Here is a 22,822-nt window from a genome sequence, read left to right as displayed (position 1 = left end):
ATGCATACTCGAAAGTCTAAGAGCATTGATCTAGCTTCCTACGATCCAGAGATTGAACGAACCCTTCGAAAGCTTCAGAGAAAAATCAAGCAAAAGTGTGCATCGGTGTCTTTACCATCATCTTCTCCACCACATTTAAGTTCGGAAGAGGAGGAGGAGGAATCACAAGAAGGCATGGCTGATAACCGTACATTGAGGGAGTTGACAATGCTAAATACGGATCAACAACCCTTGTGCATCACATATCCAAATGCAGAAGGAGGATTTGAGCTTAAGTCCGGCATGATTCACTACTTGCCTAAGTTCAATGGCTTCTCAATAGAGGATGCGAACAAGCATCTCATGGAGTTTCACGTGGTATGCTCAGGAATGAGACCAGCAAATGTGGATGAGGAGCAAGTCAAGTTGAGGGCATTCCCATTTACATTAGAAGCTAAGGCAAATGAGTGGCTTTACAATTTACCTTCGGGATCAATGAACACATGGAACCAGGTGAAGCAAGCATTCTTGGAGCAATATTTTCCAGCCACAAAAGCTGCAAGCATAAGGAAAGACATATGTGCAATCCGACAACAACATGGAGAGCCCTTTGGAGATTACTATGAGCGGTTCACACATTTGGTTGCATCTTGTCCTAACCATCAGATTTCAGAGCATTTACTAATACAATACTTTTATGAGGGATTGTATGGTACTGATCGTGTAATGCTTGATGCAGCAAGTGGCAGAGCATTCATGGACAAGACGCCTACTAATGCTAAGGCATTGTTAAAGAACATTGCTGGCAATACACGACAATTTGGAGGGAGAGATGAGCCACCTCTTAAGAAAGTTAACGAGGTAAGTGCTAATTCTAGTATTGAATTACAATTAGCTAACTTGACTAATCTTGTGCAACAGGTTATTGTGGCTCCAAAACAGGTGTGTGGTGTATGTTCAATGATGGGACATGCCACAGACATGTGCCCTTCGTTGATGGATCAAGGTGGTCTTGAGCAAGCTAATGCATTAGGAGGATTTCAAGGGCAACAAAGGCAAAAGTATGATCCATATTCCAACAACTATAATGCAGGATGGCGCGATCATCCACACTTAAAGTGGAACAATGGACAACAATCTGTTCCCAACAACTATAATCGTCCGCCTGGCTTCTTTCAAGCAAGACCGCAGGCACCATTTCAGCCTCAACAACAACAAGCTCCAAGTAAGTCTCTTGAGGATTTAATTGCTTCTTTAGCTAACTCTACTTAATCTCATCAACAGAAAACAGACAAAGCAATTGAAAACCTTGAGCGCCAAATGAGTCAGTTAGCAAGTTTGATGGGGCAACAACACCAACCAGGAAGGTTGCCTATCCAAACCGTGGTGAATCCAAATGCGGAGCAGATGAATGTTGTGACTTTAAGGAGTGGAAAAGAAGTTTTTGAGCAGCCGAGGATGCAAAAGAGGACTAGAAAAGACACAATTGAACAAGGGGAGCTGCAAACCAAGAATCTTGAGCAAGATGAGGCTTCAACAGAAACTGAAAAGTCTCATAAAGATACAGAATTAACAAAAAAGATTCTGATAAGGTAAGTAAAGAAGTTCAAAATTCGTTTAACTCATGTGTCCCTATTCCTTTTCCTCGTAGGTTTATGAAGTCTAAGAAAGAGCAAACTGATAAGGAAATATTGGATACTTTCCGGAAAGTCCAAGTGAACTTACCTCTTTTAGATGCCATAAAACAAGTGCCCAAGTATGCAAAGATCCTTAAAGAGCTTTGTACGAACAAGAGGAGATTCAATGATCAAGAAACTGTGGCATTAAGCGAGGAAGTATCAGCTGTTTTGCAGAGAAAGCTGCCACCGTAGTTGAAAGATGCCGGTAACTTTACCATTCCATGTGTAATTGGAGGCAAAGAGTTTGGGAGATCATTGTGTGATTTGGGGGCATCCATCAATCTGATGCCATATTCAGTGTATGAGTCATTGAACCTTGGAGACTTGAAGGAAACAAAGGTAGTAATCCAGTTAGCAGATCGTTCAAATAGATATCCCAAAGGCCTATTGGAGGATGTACTTGTGCAAGTGAATGAACTCATTTTTCCCGCTGACTTTTTTGTTCTTGAGATGGAACATGATCCTATGCCTACTGCACTTCCTCTTATATTGGGAAGACCATTCTTTAGAATAGCACGGACGAAGATTGATGTCTACGATGGTACCTTAACCATGGAAATTGAGGGGGAAAGTGTCAAGTTCAGAATCTTCAATGCTATGAGGTATCTTAGTGAATTAGAATCTTGTTTGTCTATTGATGTGTTTGACTATTTTGTGCAGGATTGTTTTAATAAAGGTGTGGGACAAGATAATTTAGAGAAGGCATTAGTGCATAGCAGTACACATGGAAATTTTAACTATTCAGAGCACATTGAAGAAGAATTAATCCAAACAGTGGCCTCTCTTGAGTCTCTTTCACCAATTCGTGGTAAATGTTCTTCCTATTTTATTTCTCTTCCTACTTCTAATGAAAAAACTCTTCCTTCTGTGATTCAGGCACCTAAATTGGAGCTTAAACCGATCCCTAAACATTTGAAGTATGTATTTTTGGGAGAGGATGAAACATTACCAGTCATCATATCGTCATAACTCACAGCAGAAGAGGGGGAGAAACTGATCCGGGTACTGAAGGATCACAAAACTGCCATAGCTTGGAGCATTGCAGATATCAAAGGTATAAATCCAGCTACATGTATGCATAGGATTCTGCTGGAAGAAGGTGCAAAACCAACTAGGGAAGCTCAACGCCGTTTAAAGCCACTCATGATGGAAGTCGTAAAAAAAGAGGTTATCAAACTTCTAGATATTGGCATCATATATCCTATTTCGGATAGCAAGTGGGTAAACCCTATTCAAGTAGTCCCTAAACGATCTGGAGTCACAATTGTTAAGAATGAAGCTAATGAGCTAATGCCTACACGTGTGCAAAATAGTTGGAGAGTCTGTACAGACTATCGAAAGATAAATAGCACCACACGCAAGGATCACTTTCCAGTCCCATTCATTGATCAAATGTTAGAAAGGCTAGCTGGTCATTCTCATTATTGTTTTCTTGATGGCTATTCTGGGTATAATCAAATTGCAGTTGCTCCGGAGGATCAAGAAAAGACGACTTCCACATGTCCATTTGGCACATTTGCATACCGGAAGATGCCTTTTGGACTGTGCAACGCCCATGCCACATTTCAGAGGTGTATGGTAAGTATCTTTTCTGATATGATTGAGAAAATAATTGAAGTGTTCATGGATGATTTTTCAGTTTATGGTGATTCTTTTGATACATGTCTACATAATCTGTCCTTAGTTTTAAAACGTTGTCAAGAAACTAATCTAGTGTTAAATTGGGAAAAATGCCATTTCATGGTTTCACATGGATTAGTTCTAGGGCATATCATATCTTAAAAGGGAATTGAAGTTGATAAATCTAAAGTAGAACTTGTTAGTTCTTTACCCATCCCTACTACTGTCAGGGAGGTTTGTTCTTTTCTTGGACATGCAGGTTTCTACCGTAGGTTTATGAAGGACTTCTCAATGATTTCTAGACCCTTGTGTCGTTTACTTCAAAAGGATGTAACATTTGATATGAATGAAGAGTGTGTGGTAGCATTCAATAAGCTTAAGGAGTTGTTATCCACGGCTCCTGTAATCATGCCACCAGATTGGAGTTTACCTTTTGAGTTAATGTGCGATGGTTCAGACTATGCTGTTGGTGTAGTTCTAGGGCAGTGTGTCAACAAAGTGCCACATGTCATCTGTTATGCATCTCGAACACTCAATGATGCACAATTGAATTATTCAACAACAGAGAAGGAGCTTCTAGCTGTTGTATTTGCTTTAGAAAAATTTAGATCTTATCTGATTGGGACTAAAGTTATTGTGTATTCTGACCATGCAGGTTTGAAGTATCTACTCACAAAAAAGATGCAAAACCACGACTCATTTGATGGATACTTCTGCTTCAAGAGTTTGACTTGGAGATCAAGGATAAGAAAGGGAGTGAGAATGTTGTAGCAGATCATCTTAGCCGACTTGTGCATTCAAACACAAAGGAATATCTCATCCCTTTACGTGAAAGTTTTCCAGATGAGCAACTATTTTCATTAAAGATTACTGACCCTTGGTATGCAGATATTACCAATTATAAGGTCATAAAAAAGATTCTGGATGATTTTACACGTGCTCAAAAAGATAAGCTTGTCAAAATCGCCAAATACTACGAGTGGGATGATCCTTATTTGTGGAAATATTGCACTGATAAATTGATTAGAAGGTGTGTACCTGAATATGAGTTTAAATCTATTCTAACTTTTTGTCATTCTTATGCATGTGGTGGCCATTTTGGAGCAAAGAGGACAGCCCTAAAGGTGTTAGAGAGTGGTGTTTATTGGCCTAGTTTGTTTAAGGATGCATACGAGTTTTGTGCAACATGTGATCGTTGTCAATTAACAGGTAACTTGGGCCCAAGAAATCAAATGCCACAAACCCCTATTTTGGTTGTTGAGATCTTTGATGTGTGGGGCATTGATTTCATGGGACCTTTTCCATCTTCAAATGGTTTTCTTTACATTTTATTGGCTGTGGATTATGTTTCTAAATGGGTGGAAGCAAAAGCCACCAAAACTAATGATTCAAAAGTTGTTTCAGATTTTATTAAGAGTAACATCTTTGCAAGATTTGGAATACCTAGAGCAATCATTAGCGATGGAGGGAGTCATTTTTGCAATCGAACATTTGAAGCGTTGCTTAGGAAGTACAATGTCACACATAAGGTGTCTACACCTTATCATCCGCAAACTAGCGGTCAAGCAGAAGTATCAAATCGTGAGGTGAAGCAAATTTTGGAGAAAACTGTGAGTCCTAGTAGGAAGGATTGGAGCATGCGCTTGAACGATGCATTGTGGGCTTATAGGACTGCCTATAAGACTCCTATTGGAATGTCCCCATTTCGGTTAATTTATGGGAAACCATGCCGTCTTCCAGTAGAGTTAGAGCACAAAGCTTATTGGGCGATCAAAGCCTACAACATGGACATGAGTGTTGCCGGAAAGCAAAGGAAGCTTCAATTAAATGAGTTAGACGAAATCCGGAATGATGCATACGAGTCTAGTCGAATATACAAGGAGAAATCAAAGGCATTTCATGACAAGATGATCTTAAGGAAGAGCTTTGTCATTGGACAGAAAGTTCTTCTATTTAATTCTCACCTTCGGTTATTTCCAGGTAAGCTTCGTTCTCGATGGGTTGGTCCATTTGTTATAAAAAATATTTTTCCTCATGGTGCAGTGGAAATCCAAAGTGCAAAGACCGGATACATGTTCAAAGTGAATGGGCATAGACTCAAGCCATATTACGAGTCTTTTGCGGAGCATGATGTGGAGGTTGTACCTCTTCAAGAACCAGTTCCCTTTGGATGATTACTCTTGGTACCGTCTGGCTGCGGACGTAAAAGCAAGCGCTTATTGGGAGGCAACCCAATATTTATATTCATTGCCTTTTTTTGTCATTTTCAATTTTCTTGTGTGCTAAACTGAATTATTTCTTTTCTTTGTATTTGGGTTATGTCCACCCTTGGAGTTGATTGCAGAATTAAAGTTTGGGGGTCATCATTTGATTTTACTGCAAATTGGGGAAGTTTTTAGTCCAAATGCCGGATCACTTCAAGTATCACCTTCCATTCGAAATTCACTTCCATGCCATGGAACCTAGGGGAGTGTGACTGGAGGCATCGTCCGGCTGCAAGACGTTAAAGAAAGCGCTTCTTGGGAGGCAACCCAAGCTTTCTATCTTTCTTCTTTATTTTGAATAATTTTAAATGTTCTTGTTCTGTTTTTCTCTTGTTTTCTGGTTTTTGTGTTTAAGTCCTACTTTTGTTCCTTTATGCAGGTAATGATTTTGCAATCTCTACCACAACTTCTTGCAAGGTATTTTTACATTCATAAAAACGAAAGGAACATTAAGCATATAAATACAACAGGGAGCCTTCACAAAGGCTGCTTAAGAGAAGTCTCAGTAGTCGGCGGAGCTTCAGCAGTCGGCGGAGCCCCAGAAGGAGGAGGCATCAGAGGTTGATCATTTGGAGCTTCACTACGCGGTACAGCCCCAGAAGACGAAGGCAAATGCTGTTGGAACAAACCCATAAACCGCTGATGATCAAGTAAAATCTGACCATCAGATTCCTGCATCTGGTCAATCTTCCTCTTCATGTTTGTAGTATAATTATGTGCGAGCCTGTGCAATTGTTTATTTTCATGCTTAAGCCCTCTAATCTCCTGCTTGAGACTCATCACTTCAGCCGCCAATGATTCAACTTAACGGGTTCGGGCAAATAGGCGTTGGGCCATATTGGACACGGAACCTGCACACTGCACACTGAGAGCCAGAGATTCCTTAACAGCCAACTCATCAGACCGTTTGGCGAGTAGTCTGTTATCTTTGGGAGTGACAAGGTTCCTGGCCACCACCGCAGCTGTCATATCATTCTTCATCACCGAATCCCCAACGGTAAGAGGACCAGTAGGGGATATGAAGGATGAGCGCCATATGTTGTCTGGAGAAGGCGGAACTGCCTCTTCACCAAGGTTCAAGTCAAAACGACGGTCGGAAGGGCCAGACATTTTTCTGAGGTGTTGAAGAAAGAAGAGGTCGGACAAGTCAAGATCGTACAAATGCAAAGAGGGAGTTTTTACGGGCAAAAATTCAAGTGTGCTTTGAACGTCCTGCATACCTCTATATAAATCAGCACGCGATGGGATTTCAGAGATCGAATAGGCAATTCTAGATATCGAAGAGGCCAACTAAAAAAATCAAAGAGGCATTCGCTTTCTCAAAAGTTGGGATTGTTTAGAAACCACGGGCCATCCTTTGTTCCAGATTTGTCCGCACTCGTCACATGTAACCTCTGTACTCGACGGAGCTCAGATTTCGAAGACGAAGCTCAGAAATCGGAGAGGCATATGCTTTTCCAGACGTGTCAGCATCTGTCATATGCACACTCAGCTTACGGAAATCACGGGCAATCTGTCGAAGATTTTTGGTAAAGTAGAAAGCACGTGAAGTTTACTGTTCAATCATCCAACGGTTGCCGACAAGGGTGAAAGAACAGTACCGGTTATTATTTCCTATAAATGTCGACCTTCACCCTCCATGGCAAGGCAGACATACATAACCTTCCATCATCTCCGAGAATGCCTTTCCAACAAACCCTCTCGAGTCACTCAGTGTTCCTTATTCCTTGGGGTACCTTTGCAAACAACCCATCCAAAGCAAAAGTATTTCATATCATGAAGGTTGAAAGCAAGAGTATCTCATATCATGCTTTCTCCCTGTCATTCTCCTTGTCGTTGTTTTAGGACAAGGAGAAAGAGAGCAATCAACCAGCACTTGGTATCAATCTTCTGATCTGGAACCGATTGCCTGGAACCCCTTCCTGATTGCTTACCTAGCCTTGCTTTCGAGTACTCATCTTCATCATTTTATGCTTTCTCTTCGTCTACCACATCTGCCTGGGGAACAGATAAGGGAAGTGAAAATGATACCTCGAAGCATGTGGAGACAATTTGCCAATTCATCCTCAGCTAGGGACTAGGAGAAAGAAAGCAAGAGGTGGGCACTTGGAAAGATTGAAGAAAGAAACAGACCAATACCTCTACCTCGTGCCTGCCCGCCGTGCAGAAGAAACAAGCAGAGAAGAATGCAGACTGCACAATCAAATCAACCCAGCAGAAGGAGCCTGATTTGAAACCAAGGAACTCTGATATTCCTCGCTCAGGATTCCAAACCAGTTCGAGATTCGCCTACACAAATTGGTGTGTTCTTTCATTTTCTTTATGTGTCTTTATTTCATTTTATATTTCTTTTCTTCCATTTTTATGTCTTATTGTTCAAAAATTCCTTTCATTATCATTGGGGACAATGCTATAATTAAGTTTGGGGGTGGAAATATATTTAAATATATTTCGTTAGTTTACTTCTTGTTTAAAATTAAAAAAAAATGAAAAAAAATAAATAAATAAAAAATTTTGTTTTTTTTTCATATTTGTTGTTGTTGTTTGTAGGTACTTCTCAATTCAATGATGAGATTTGATCTTAATTTCCTTCTTACTTCCAAGAAGTCTAAGTTCTTTTCGTTGTCTTTGTGTTAACTGTGATTTCCAGAAATCAACTTGAAAAATAAATGTGCCTAGTCTTGTCAATGTGAAACTTGAGCATGATTTAGCGTTTCATATGTGAATCATGTGAGATTATGTAAACCTTGTGAGTTTTTGAGCCTATACATGATTGAACCATTATGCATCGATCTCATTCCTTCTTGTGCGTGTGATCTCACTGTACATGTATCTCTAGAACTTGCTTTATACTACTCGATTCATTAATCAATTCATGTAATAACTTGGAAGTGATATAGGCCATCTTTGGATCGTTTGAGCCTTTCATGCCTACCTTATATGCTATGTTTATCTGTAGTAGCCCATTGAGCCTTTAACTAAGCCATTTCTTTGTTAGCCACATCTCTTTACCTTGCTCCAATATTGGAGTTGAGCCCATACGAAAAAATCGATTCCTTATTGTTTTGAGAAAGTGTTACATGGGTTGTGCTCTTGGGAGTTTCATATACGTAGAAAGATGGATGGAGCATGTGTATTACAATGAAATGTGAATTTGATGGGTGATGTAGCTTTTGCAGATTTGTTTCTTTCATCAAAAAAAAAAAAAAAAAAAACGAAATATATGAAAATTGGAGAGTGTTGATTTGTTGAAAATGTGTCGGTAGAGTATAAATTTCCTTTTGAAGTTAAATTTGGGGAGTAATAGGTGCTCGAGGTTTTATTATTTTGCTTTCAATTTGAGGTGGTGTGATATTGAGGTGTTGGAAAACTATCAAAGTGTACTTTCTCAAAATTTTTGATTTCCATATCCTTTCTTTCATTAGCCTATCACCTTTAGCCCCATTACAACCGTAATAAAGTCCTATTGATCCAAGGTATTACTTAAATATTGATAAGCGAGTTAGGTGGACAAGCAAGCATATGGCGGCATGTACAATGAGATCACTTGAGTGAAACAAATTAACCAAAACTTATGAGTGAATGAGCGTATGTCTTGTGAGAAGCTCACATGTTTGCATATGATGATTTAAAGGAGTTTGGAATTGCATTGACATGGCTAGCTCACATATGGCATTTCAACGTTTTGTTTGAAGGAAATTTGGTTAACTATTGGATGATGTTTTGAGCTCTTGCTTAGTTTTTGGTTGTTTGTTTCGTGGTTAGCACTTATCTCTGAAATCGAAATTGAGAAGTTGGCTACTAAGTTGTTGAGTCTAGTTTTAGTTGAGTGGTTTTGGTTTTGTTTTGCTTTACTAGAGGACTAGCAAAAATGCAAGTTTGGGGGTATTTGATCACTCATATATTTCATGCATTTATACCATTCATTTCTAAAGTCTTTGTGATGTTTTTGTGTTAAAATGGTGGCATTTTACCTTACCTTGTGTTAGTGTGCAATTAAATTTGCTTTAAGATTAATTTCAAGCAAAGTGGAGAAAAATAAAAAGAAAGAGACAGGACACTTTGTGTTTTGTATAATTGAACCTAATCCAGTCCGTTATTATGTGCAGATGGGTCCAGAATATTTCAATTATCTTTATCCAAAGTTACAGAGTGAAAAAACAAAAGAAAAAAATAGACAGTGGGAGAGCACAGAGTGAAAAAAACAAAAGAAAAAAATAGACAGTGGGAGAGACACGGCAGACAAAGAATAGTGGGAAGGAAGTGGAGTGCGCTGGCTGAAAAGAAAATAAAAGAAAAGAAATAAGTGGGGAGTGGGGAGACTGACAAGAGGAGAGGACACACACTGAAGGAAACGAAAAAAAAAAGAATAAAAACAGAAAATAGAGAGAGAGCAAAAACAGCACAGAGAGACACGGACAGAAGGCAGTGCGCAGGAAGAGGCGCAGCAGAAGCACAGAAACGGAGGGCAGTGAAGTAGGCGCAGGGAAGTGTGCGGAGAAAGAAAAAACACAGAAGCAGAGGACAGAGAAGCAGAGACTGGCGGGAGCAGAAGCACAGAAGCAGAGAGCAAGGAAGGAAAGAAGAAGAGGCTTCACTCTATTTTTCTTGGTTTTATCTTCTCAAACCCATATTTTACTTTTGGTTTAATTTGAGAATTATGTGTAACTAAATTTTAAGTAGTTAGGGGCTGTTTTGAAGCCCCGAATATGATTGCAAGTTTGTTATGACATTTCGTTGAATTGCTTTTATGAATGGATGAAAATTGGTTTATTACTTATGTCAGTGATGAATTCTTTTTATGTTTTCTATGGATGCATACTTAGTAAGCATATTTAGGATTCAAATGCTATGAATATATGTATGCCTGCCCTTGTTGAATGAGGACCTACATATGTTATAGAGTAGTACTTGTTAATTGCGATTAACATGTGAACCAATTTCTAGGATAAGTAAGACAATGTCAGTACTTACCATGCCTTGTGATGACTCAAACTCTTTTCGTTCTTAATGATTTCTACTTGTTAAATCTATGAACACGCTATTCTAGATTGCATGCTAGGGACTACGTTAAGTTGAAAACGCCATTCTCTTAACATACTACGTAAGAAAGAGTAATAGGTTGTGTTCTAACATTGAGCCAACTTGAGCATCTTCATCCGGAAATAAAAGGAATTTGTATGAAACATAACATGTTTGCATGATTATTTGGTGGTGGATAACAATTCCCCTAACTCATTTTTCTCAAACTTGTGATCTACTCAAAATCTGTTTCTGTACTGTTTTTGTACGATTTAATTTAAATAGCAAATCAACTCCAAAAATTCCAAATATTTGTGAGACTATCGTACTGTGTGTCTAGTATTTGCATGTAAAATTTCATAGACTTTAGACCAGTGTAAGTCAGTCTAATAATTATGTTTTGGTGGCTGGTCAGTAGGGACCGCAACGAGTTTTTGTGACATTTTAAGTAGTTAGATAAAACAATCTTCTGCGGGAAAGACCTTTATTTTCATATGCTACAATTGATAAATCCTAGTGTTAATAAGGAAAATTAATAGGATATTTGTGTGTTACTTTGTGGTGTGCTTTTATGCCTACCAAATACGACTTACAACCATCGTACAATGGCTGCTCTGCCTCTTTTAACAATTTGTAAAACTTTTCTGCATCTCTATTTGGATCCTGTGGACAGCCTTCTTCTACTAAACCATGCATATCATCATCTTGTTCCATATTGATCACATCATTCTCACTACCATCACTATCACTGTCACTGTTGCTTTCATCAGTCTCGTCATTCTCATCCTCCCCATGCAAATACCATCTAGTATAATTTTTGATAATTCCATTATAAAGATGTTGTTGTACTTCAACCTTAACTTTTTTTGTATCTATTACTACACTTGACGCAAGGACATAAAATTTTAGCATCGTTCGGCTGAAGATGGTTGTATGCATAATCAAGAAAAGTTTCAACTCCGTTAAAATAATCTTCGGATGACCTCCCAGATTGCATCCAACATTTATCGATTGGCATTTTTCCCTGCATGGAACAAAGTTCACACATAGTGTCTAATTGGGGGGACACACACGTGCAAGAACCGAACAGTCTTTATCGAAAGCTATAAACGTATTGCGTTTCTCAGTATTAACGTCAGTATCATTTTTTCAGCAGGACATGATATTTTAATTACATAATAGAAAATAATAGCAAACCAAAACACTGCATTGAAATCCCTTGACTCTATATTTGATCCCTATAAGCGTTCAAACGCTAACCAAATCACTGAGCCACTCTTTTCCTTTCAGTGCAAAACAAAGGAAAAAAAAAAGAAAAAACACCATTCAGTGCAAAGCTAATGAAAAAAAGAAAAACACGAAGACATTATCTTTTTACGTGTTTAAAAATGAGAAAAGAGGGCAAAACTTCTTCTACTAACGTACCTTATATTTTAAAAGCAATATGAGGGGTTGACATGGTTAAGTTTGATGAAGAATAATAAAAATAAGGTATTTTCAATTGTAACTTTATTATTTGAACCAATAAAAAGTGAAAGAGAAAAGAAAAAAGAAAAAAAAAAGGCAAAACAGATTGCCTTTTTTGTGCCTCAAAGAAAAACAAAAAAGAAACAAACTCTCTGTATTGAACACACACGATGCATACCCATGAATCCACTGTGCAATTATGTAAGATAATCAACATTTTTACTGCAAGTGTTCAGTTTATTGTAAAGCATAGAACTTACGGTGAACCAACATAATTGGCAGAACTTTAGTGTTATCTATTAAACACTATCAAAGCGGAATGAAACGCAACAACAAATACAAAATACCAATAACAAAACGATGGCATGTGAACACCATGTAATGTTATAGACAGTCACACTAAAAAAATCACCACTTATAGGGCATATGTGAACATTAAGACATAGCGGAATTCAATATAGGCTAAACCAACAGAGAAAAAAACACAAAATATATCAGCCAAATAAAAAAAACCAACACTTTGAACAAAAAGATAATAGCTTTACCTCCCTCCAAGAACAGTAATTGAACTACAGCTAATTGGGTCTGTTGGGTGGCAATGGTGATACCGCTGCAACACAGAGTGGTACAAAATTAACAAAAATCTCAGCAAGACGAACAACAAAAATCACAAATTACATAACTCCAATTCAGTCTTCATGTCATTCCATATAAAATAATACACCAATTCATTTCATACATCACTTGTTGGAGAGTTTATTTCAGGATAATTGATTAAAAAAAAACTTATTCTATAGCCAACTAAACAAATTAGAATACCATTGAGAATAAGCATGTGTCCTCACACACGAAACACCGTAGAGAATAATTGTTTAAAAAAACAGAAATTGTGCTTGGAGATTTTACACTTTATAAATGGACTACATAGGACAAAACAATTCAAAAAGCAAAACATTGAGCTGCCTAGCCTGCACTCCAAACTCAAAAGCTTGTCTAAAAGATTGAATTTAGAAGCAAAAAAAAGGGAACCGAATCTCAGAGAGTCCAATACAACCAAAAGTAAATATGCTTTTAGAAGCAAACATTCTTCTCCTAAGAATCTCAGAGAGTCCAATACAACCAAACGTAAATATGCTTTTAGAAGCAAAAAAAAAAAGGGAACCGAATCTCCTCTGCATCCTCGGTCCATCTGGGTTTGCAATGGATTACAGAATACATGCTTTTCTTCCAACTACCCTCAACCGCAAACAGAGCCAAATAAAATTATAGAAAATTAAACATAAAAAAGAAAACCCAAAATTCCATTGATCCAAATAAGAAAGGAAAATAGAATCAAGCAAAAGTGGAGTCACAGAGAGCATACCCAAACCAATAGCAGCGTTCCAACCCGTGTGATTTCACAAACTTCTCAGCGGAGGAAGAGAATAGCAACGTTCCAACCCGTGCGATTTCAGACGTCCGACGGAATGGAGGGAGAAAGTCAAGAATGCCCAAACCATAAAACGGAGGAATTGGAGTTCACAAATCCAAGAGTTGTTTATCCCAACTAAAATTATACGTAGGTATATTTTGGGTATAATTAAGCAGTACTAAAGTGGAGGGATTGTATACATTAATTTGGGTATTAAAATATTACATACACGCAACAATAAAACCGTATTTTCGACAAAAAAAAAAACATAAAATCATATTAAAATAGTATTATCCATTAGTGCAAATATTAAATTGAAGATCGAATTCGTTCGTCGCACTCTTATAGGGCTTAGGAGTGTAGTTGTAAAAATCAGCTGGGGTTAAAATAACCGTTAAATCATGAGTTTTCGTTTATAACCATTGAAAGGTTTCATCCTGTTACCTAATATCTGAATGTTTGTTTTTTGCAATTTTTTATGTATGCGATCTTGAAGCATATACCAATAAGTTTGACGGTTGGATCGTTGAAACTAGTTTTGTAAAATGTGTATTCCTTCAAAACGATAGATTCAACAACACTTGGAGGTTATTTTATATTTTCATTAAGTGTAACATAATAATTTGTGGTATCCAGTAGTGCAAATATTTTAAATTGAAGATCAAATTCATTCATCATAGTCTTATAGGGTTGAGGAGTGTATTTGTAAAAAATCATCAAAATCGGAGTTAAGATTACCGTTAAATCGTGAGTTTGCTTTTATAACCGTCAAAAGGTCTCGTCTCGGTACCTAATATCTGAATGTCTGTTTTTTGCAATTTTTTACGGATGCGATCTTGAAGCATATACCAATAAGTTTGACGGTTGGATCGTTGAAACTAGTTTTGTAGAATGTGTATTCCTTCAAAACGACAGATTCAAAAAACACTTGGAGTTTATTTTATACTTTCATTAAGTTGAACATAATAATTTGTGGTATCCACTAGTGCAAATATTTTAAATTGATGATCAAATTCATTCATCATAGTCTTATAGGGTTGAGGAGTGTATTTGTAAAAAATCATCAAAATCGGAGTTAAGATTACCGTTAAATCGTGAGTTTGCTTTTATAACCGTCAAAAGGTCTCGTCTCGGTACCTAATATCTGAATGTCTGTTTTTTGCAATTTTTTACGGATGCGATCTTGAAGCATATACCAATAAGTTTGACGGTTGGATCGTTGAAACTAGTTTTGTAGAATGTGTATTCCTTCAAAACGACAGATTCAAAAAACACTTGGAGTTTATTTTATACTTTCATTAAGTTGAACATAATAATTTGTGGTATCCACTAGTGCAAATATTTTAAATTGATGATCAAATTCATTCATCATAGTCTTATAGGGTTGAGGAGTGTATTTGTAAAAAATCATCAAAATCGGAGTTAAGATCACCGTTAAATCTTGAGTTTGCGTTTATAACCATCAAAAGGTCTCGTCTCGTTACCTAATAATTTGAATGTCTGTTTTTTGCAATTTTTTACGAATACGATCTTGAAGCATATACCAATAATTTTGACGGTTAGATCGTTGAAACTAGTTTTGCAGAATGTGTATTCCTTCAAAACGACATATTCAACAAACACTTGGAGTTTATTTTATACTTTCATTAAGTTGAACATAATAATTTGTGGTATCCAGTACTGCAAATATTTTAAATTGAAGATCAAATTCATTCATCATAGTCCTATAGGGTTGAGGAGTGTATTTGTAAAAAATCATCAAAATCGGAGTTAAGATCACCGTTAAATCGGAGTTAAGATCACCGTTAAATCGTGAGTTTGCGTTTAAAACCGTCAAAAGGTCTCATCTCGTTACCTAATATCTGAATGTCTGTTTTTTGCAATTTTTTACGGATGCAATCTTGAAGCATATATCAATAAGTTTGACGGTTGGATCGTTGAAACTAGTTTTGTAGAATGTGTATTCCTTCAAAACGACAGATTCAAAAAACACTTGGAGTTTATTTTATACTTTCATTAAGTTGAACATAATAATTTGTGGTATCCACTAGTGCAAATATTTTAAATTGATGATCAAATTCATTCATCATAGTCTTATAGGGTTGAGGAGTGTATTTGTAAAAAATTATCAAAATCGGAGTTAAGATCACAGTTAAATCATGAGTTTGAGTTTATAACCGTCAAAAGGTCTCGTCTCGTTACCTAATATCTGAATGTCCATTTTTTGCAATTTTTTACGTATGCGATCTTGAAGCATATAGAAACAAGTTTGACGGTTAGATCATTCAAATTAATTTTCCAGACTGCAAATATTAATTTTTGATAATGTTCAGGGTTTTGGCTTTTTTCCTTAAATGAATGGCATGGAACAATATTATTTTATATTTAAAAAAAAATGTTTGTAGAATTTAGTGTTTTTCCGTTTCCCAAAAATAAATTTGGCTTCCCTCTTCTTTTTCCCACAATTCCCAAACTCTTGTTTTTATGCAATTTAAGCAGTTTGGCTTTTTTTCCAAATTAATTAGGGTTTTGGCATGTCCCTCCCTTTTCTCTCCCAATTTCCAAAAATGTTTCCTAAAATTTGTTCCGCCCACAGCCAAAAAAAAAAAAAGGAGGGAAACTACACTCTTGATTAGATTAGGGTTGCATCTATGCCATTATTTATATTAATGCCTCCAACCTTCAAAGGAGGGAACAAAAACTCTCCATATTCAATATTTGAAGTGTACAACCGTGAGCATACAGGTAACCCTAAAGTCATCTTGTTTGTCCAGTTTAGGTTTTGTGACAATGAGTTCTCCTTGTGCCAATTTTAAGTTTAGGGTTTATGTATATATTAAATTTCAATTTTATTCATTTTTCATGGCTGCTGGGATTTTCTAACAATTAGGGTTTATGTATATATTTTGCCTTTTGCCATTGAAACCCTAATTCTAGTCGATTTTATTTTAGCTTTCATGGTTTCGTTTTTTCATTTTTCTATCTTTTGGTACTATTGGCATCTAATTTTCTTGTATTTGTATGATTGATAGATATGGCAAAAAAGGGAAGGAGCCAAAAAAATTCATCAAGTACACGTCGTCTGTCATCTAGACTCTCTTTAAACCAACATGATATCACCACTGAACTACATGACAATGAAATGCAAGAGACCCAACATGCAAATATACAAGGTAATTTTATATGTGGATTTTTAATTTATATGTACAAAAAGAAAAGCTACAATGGGATTTTGTCTTTGCCTAATCAAGTCTGGATTCTTGGCCATCAAACTTGTAGCTTTTTAGGTCTATGACTTGACTAGACGATCAAACTTGTAGTTTTTTTTATTTGGTAGTTTTTAGGTCTATGACTAGACGATCAAACTTGTAGCTTTTCCATAATATATATGATGGATTAATTTGAATCATTCTAATTTCTAAAAATTTTTGTGTTTGATAACACGCATCATGAAATTAAAATAAAAAATGTATGGGTTTGATCATAAAATTTATAATCAAATACCCGAAGACAAAGGAAGATCAACTAAGAGGACTAGATGATTCATCTCCAATTTTTTTCTCCCATCCCCGAGTTCAAATAAGCTTGATAGAAATTAAAAACAAGTAAATCATATGCTTAGTTGAAAACTTTATTCTTTGGTTAACAAAATAAATAAGTCAATTTCAAGTAGGCCAACTCTTAAATCTTGATGTTAGGCTAAAAACAATCCAACCATATTTGCCATGCACTTGATTAAAAACTAAATTTTTTGCAGTTTAAATTAACTAACCCCGTTTGCCTCACACTTATTAAAATCATGATGAAAAAAAAAACAATATATGCACAAATTCAGTTTAATTTGGTTTGATTTTTAATAATATATCCTTAAAAAAAATTATATCAAACTAGTGTTGAACGGTTAGGTATAAAACCAATTATTAAATTGGAATGTATAGTTTAACTTCAAAGTATACTTGAAGATAGAAGAGAGTGATATTTCGTTTGCTTAATTTCATGATTCAAAGTTGTTGTTTGTTTTATAAACTTTGTCCTATGCTAAAAGAAACTAATTCTCTCATAATTATGTCTTATTTAGCTTTGTGTTTTCTTTGTAAAATTGTAGCCACGACAACGAGAGGAATGAGTCAAAATAGAGCACCGCACACTACTACTCATTCACCTACACCCTCTTCAGACCAACTTGGTGTTACCCAACCATCACATGGTAGCGAAATACATGAGACACAACAAACATCTATTGAGAATCAACCATCAAGTGTCCAATATACCTTATTTATATCGGTTTGAAAATGTGCATTTTTGTAATTGGTTATTTATTAAACATACATGCTCATTATTATTTTTATTGATTAGGTCCTACCAAAAAGAAAGGTAGAGGGAAGGCTAAGGGTAAAGATGGGAATGGCACTCCGATTGTAATACATGATAGCAGGTAATGAGCACAAGTCACTAAAAGCATGATTGTCAAATAGTTAACTATTTAGATATGTGAGTGTTTTAATCTAATTTTACTTTCATAGGATTGTAACCACAAATGCTACAAGAACTATAGGGGTGCTCTTTAATCAAGTTATTAAAGGGCCTTGGATTACATTTAAAGATTATCCAAAAGAGCAAATGGATGAATTGTATGATCGTTTCAAGGGAACTGGATACACATACACGTGTTCTGAAGAAGAGATGAGGGCTACTTTTGAACTACATATTAAAACAAGATATGCCGATTGGATGAGCACATTAAGGAATTCGGTTTTTCACAAGTACAAGACTACTGGGGAGAGATACATTAACTGCCCATCAAATGTATCTAAAGATTTTTGGTGTAAAATGGTTGAAAAGTGGGAGAAACCTGAATGGAAGGTAAAAGTTTAATATAAGAAATATCATCTTATGATGGTTAATATATTATTTTCCGTACATGTATATGCTTAGTGTGAGATGATTGGGTTTTAATTTTGCTTTCTTTTTCATGCAGAAACAAAGTGTGCAAAATGCGTGCAATAGGGAGCAGTCCACAATTGTGCACACCATAGGTTCAGTTCCAATGGCAAAGTACAGAAAAATGAGGTAAAAATACTATGTTTATGCTTTGTTTCCATACCGTCATTCTTGCATATTTAAAATTTATTTAACGAACATTTTTTTAAAAATCTTAATAGCTTGATCGTAGTGGAATTGAACCTAGCCCGATTGATTGTTTCAAAAAATTCCATGTGAGTAAGCATAAGAGTGAAGGTGAAGAAACTTGGGCAAGTGAAAAGGCTAAAGAACTTTATGTATGTTATCATAATTTCAATCCTTTTTTTACATGATATTGTGTGTATTACCTATGCTTACAAATTACCATTTTATTGAAGGAAAAAATGGACAACAAAAAGAATACTGCTATGGAAGAACAAAATGAAGTAAATGATTGGGTTATATACAAGGAGGTGATTGGTGGCCCAAGTCATGGTCGTCTTCTTGGTGTAGGTGTTGGCTTTAGTACTAAAGATGCATATCCCTCAAATAGCCAAAGTTGTAATAAACGTATGTGTTTAGAACATGAAGAAAGTCATGAGCAATTGAAGGCCCAAGTCCACACTTTAACAGATAAGTTGACTTCTTTGCAAGAATTAGTTGAAAGATTGATGCCAAACAACCCAAATAATTATGCGCGCTCATGACCATCTGCTTCTATTGACACACCCCGTCCCGAAGGAGGGCATGCTGGCCGTCACGTGAGAGTGACGTAACCATTTGCACAGTACGGAAGCTTTAAGATACAATTTATAAGTTGATACACCCGAAGGTGAGTCCTAATTTTGTCCAATATGTCAGAACACCGTCGAATTCCTCGTAGTCACCACACCTTTGTGATTCTTGAACCTGGAGGGGCGCAAAACCAAAATTGAGTGGGTCAGTAAAACAATTCTTTTCCAAATCCAAACATTTCTCAAAACGTTGTAACCCCTCTCCGTAAAACTTGTATACTTTCCCAGAAATGTAAAATATAAATATACATATATATTCTCAAAACTTCATTTTTACTATCTCAACATTTTTCTTTATCAATCATGCCATGTCTAATTCAACAGTTAAGTATGGATGCATCAACAATAATCATATCAGGTGCAAGAAAGTAATCAACCGGAGGCCCTCTAATAGCCCTGTACGGTTGAACCTAGAGCTCAAAATCTATCACTCTCACTCTACCGGAGTCACCTCTGTGACCTGTCCGGCCTTCTGCACACAAGTTACGCTCTAGTGCTTTCTCATCAATCATCTGTGCACATAATCTAAGGTCACCCACCAGTCGAAATCTCACTAACACTCTACGACTGGCCCGTCGCACCCACTCCGCGTGGACTGTGCGACCAGCATTTACTTGGATCCAAGGCGAGCGTGCGATGCGGTGAATACTATAAGCACTAAACCATGGTGCAGGATTTGAGCTCAATATATATATCAACATCATCATAACAGTATTTAAATACTCACCTGATACTCACCTGTGCGTCCGCCGCACCAATTCATACATATGCATCATATATCAATTCATATCATTTCATGCATGGCAATTCGATTCACATTTCTATATACTTTTCGCATACTTCTATGCATGGCATTTCAACTAATATATCTCATATACTTTAATACATTTTCATTTAAAGCATAATTTCATGCATTTTCAATTTCTGGGAAAACGGCAAGTATATATGTATACGGAAAACAAAACTGCCCACTCACCTGGAGTTCGCCCTACAACTCCCTAGCACAATACGCCAAGGCGTCATGACGATCGTCGCCTAAAACAATAATCAATTCCAACCTTAGAATTCATATCGATAGAATATATAACTTATATAAAATACGTCACTACGTAGATCGATCCGGAAGATCCACCACTCAGATTTTAAATCCATAACCTCCTAAAATTTCATTACCATCCAACGGTTGGATCTCCGTCAATTTCCAAAACTAAGTGACGGTTAACATTTTATTTTATGAACTTACAATTCCAATTCCGGAAGATCCGTAACTCGGATTCCCAATCTGTAAGTTCCAATAATCCTCAAATATTACGTATTACAACGTATCAAAGTTTGGTAACGATCCAACGGTCGGATCTTCAATTCACATTTTCACCTAAATGCAAAAACTATAAAACGTTATTTGAACACCTAACCAACAATCCTTAATAACTTTCTCATACGGTGCTCAAATTGGGTATATGAATATACCACGGTGATCTACTCGACGTCACGGACGTCGACATATTTTTAAAATAATTTTTACTGTAGCACGCGCCCCCACGCGCCAAGGAAGGCACGGACCTACGCGCCCCCACGCGCACCTTCTTCTTCCTTGGGTCGCCGGACTGGTTTTTCCGGCGGCCGTTTTTCAAATTGCCATAACTTTGTCATTTCTCAACGCAATCAAGTGATTCAAAAACGAAAGTTGTAGCCCTTGAAGAGAAAAAGAGAATGATACCTTTCACAACACCTAGTTCGCCGTGGTTTGGCCGGAAACGGCCTCGAAAGCCTCGGAGGTCGCCGGAAACTGGGTATTTTTCAAATGAGTATAACTTCTTCAATACTCAACGAAATTGAGTAAAACAAAAAGGAAAGTTGTATTACTTGACGAGACGAAGAGATTGATACCTACCTCGACTTCTAACTCGCCGGGGATTCGCCGTAAAATGCCTCGAAAGCTCCGGCCAAACTTTGAACTTGTCGATCTCCGTGTTCTTACGTCCAAAAACTTCCAACGAAGCACTCCGAGCTTCCTTGGGACCTCACTAAGCTCGCTGTGATCTTGTTTTAGCCTAAAACGTAGTCATTTAGAAGATCATGAACAGTACCATTTCACGGGAACTTTGAAACTAGGGTTTTCCGAAGCAAAACTTACCTGAAATGGATACCATCGTGATCGTGGAGGTTCCAAGAGTTTGATGGTGGTCTTAACTCCGTCGTTGGTAGAAGTTTAGGGTGGTTTTGGAGTTTGTCCGTGCATTTGAGAGGGAGAGAACAGAGAGTGAGAGTTCGTGAGGGAGGAGAGAGAGAGACAGGGTACGGGAAAGAGGGAAGGATTTGAGGTGTGTGGGATCCTACCCAATCCCCAACTACAAAATTCTATCATAAAATTTAAGTCTAAGTCTCGACTCTAATTACCAAAGTTTAGGAGCTTAGATATAACGAACGTGAAAATTATACCTTAGTCACGTATTAGGGACATTTCCGTTAATTCACCATCACGAGTGTAAAACTTTGGGACGGGCTGTGACAATCTACCCACCTTATAAAATTTCGTCCCCGAAATTTCATACAATCATAATCCACCAATACTCATAAAATGTCCTCGGGTAAATCTCTCTCATCCGATTCTCTTTCTCCAACATAAATTTTCTACTGAATGATTTTCTTCACAAAACTTTTACTACTTACTCTGTCTTAATTCTGAGGACCTTCTTTTTCCAATCCAAAGTCGACATTAGTTCCTCACCAATCAGATCCGGCTTAATTCTCAATAGTTGCACCAAAGTCCCATGTAACGACTCTGCCACTTAGTGACAACGCATCGAACACAAAATAGATTATGTGCCTTAGCCAATTCTGAAGGCATCACAAACTTGTATGCAACTTCGTCGATTCCTTTAATGATCAAAACGGACTGATGTGTTCAAGACTTATCTTGTCTCCCTTTCTGAATCTTACTATTTCAGTTCATGGTGAAATTTCCAAAAATATCAAACCATTTACCTTACACACTCGATTAGTGGCATATCCATCTGTTAGTCTCTTTTGCCATTCCTGGCTACCTTCAGGTTAAACTTAATCACCTGAATACTTTGAGGAGACTCATCCATAGTCTCAGGGCCCACAAGAACTCTTTTGACAACTTCTGTCCAACACAACTATAAGGTAACTTGGTAACCAAGCTTCTTGTACGCTATCCAAAACTTAGAAGTAACCAACATACTCAAAAACTTAACAGTGTACATCGTCAAAATTGCTTTCTTTAATTCCACATAATTTGGCACATACGTCCCATTCTCTTGCATAAACATACCATCCAATTCTGCCTCGGTTAATTCTTGAATTCCTTCGTCAAGCATTTGAGTCTCGAGTACGACCTTACCAAATAGGCCTAACTTGAAATTTAACAAGTATAACTTCTTCTCGATCTTCCATTCTTAATTTTTCTTCCGTTGGTTTTCAATCCACAAGATGATACTCTTGGCAAACGTGCCAGATATTAATCTTACTGTAGTCTTCTCACCAAGTGCTTCAGCTAGAACAAACTTTACGATCACCCTGATCGTACAATCATGTTCATTAAGCAATACAAGTCACATTCGCTGCCTCATATCAAAATCCTTCCGAGTAATGAATATT

The 22,822-nt window shown here is 37.0% G+C and overlaps 1 long non-coding RNA gene and 1 pseudogene across 1 annotated transcript; one reads left to right on the top strand and one right to left on the bottom strand.

Annotated features, from left to right (window-relative positions):
• On the top strand, positions 1 to 5,452 carry LOC114825107 (uncharacterized; annotated as a pseudogene).
• A 13,737-nt stretch (positions 5,453 to 19,189) lies between these two features.
• LOC139195702 (uncharacterized) lies at positions 19,190 to 21,490 on the bottom strand. The gene is made up of 5 exons (XR_011580532.1): positions 21,336 to 21,490; positions 21,093 to 21,252; positions 20,919 to 20,987; positions 20,175 to 20,233; positions 19,190 to 19,313 (listed from the first exon to the last, which is right to left on the bottom strand). It is a non-coding gene; the product is annotated as an uncharacterized lncRNA (long non-coding RNA).
• Positions 21,491 to 22,822: the final 1,332 nt, after the last annotated feature.

Source organism: Malus domestica, chromosome 05 (genome assembly GCF_042453785.1).
Source record: "Malus domestica chromosome 05, GDT2T_hap1".
In the NCBI taxonomy this organism is placed as follows: domain Eukaryota; kingdom Viridiplantae; phylum Streptophyta; class Magnoliopsida; order Rosales; family Rosaceae; genus Malus; species Malus domestica.
Note: the sequence above shows the minus strand (reverse complement) of the source record. Positions and strands in the feature narration are given on the sequence as shown.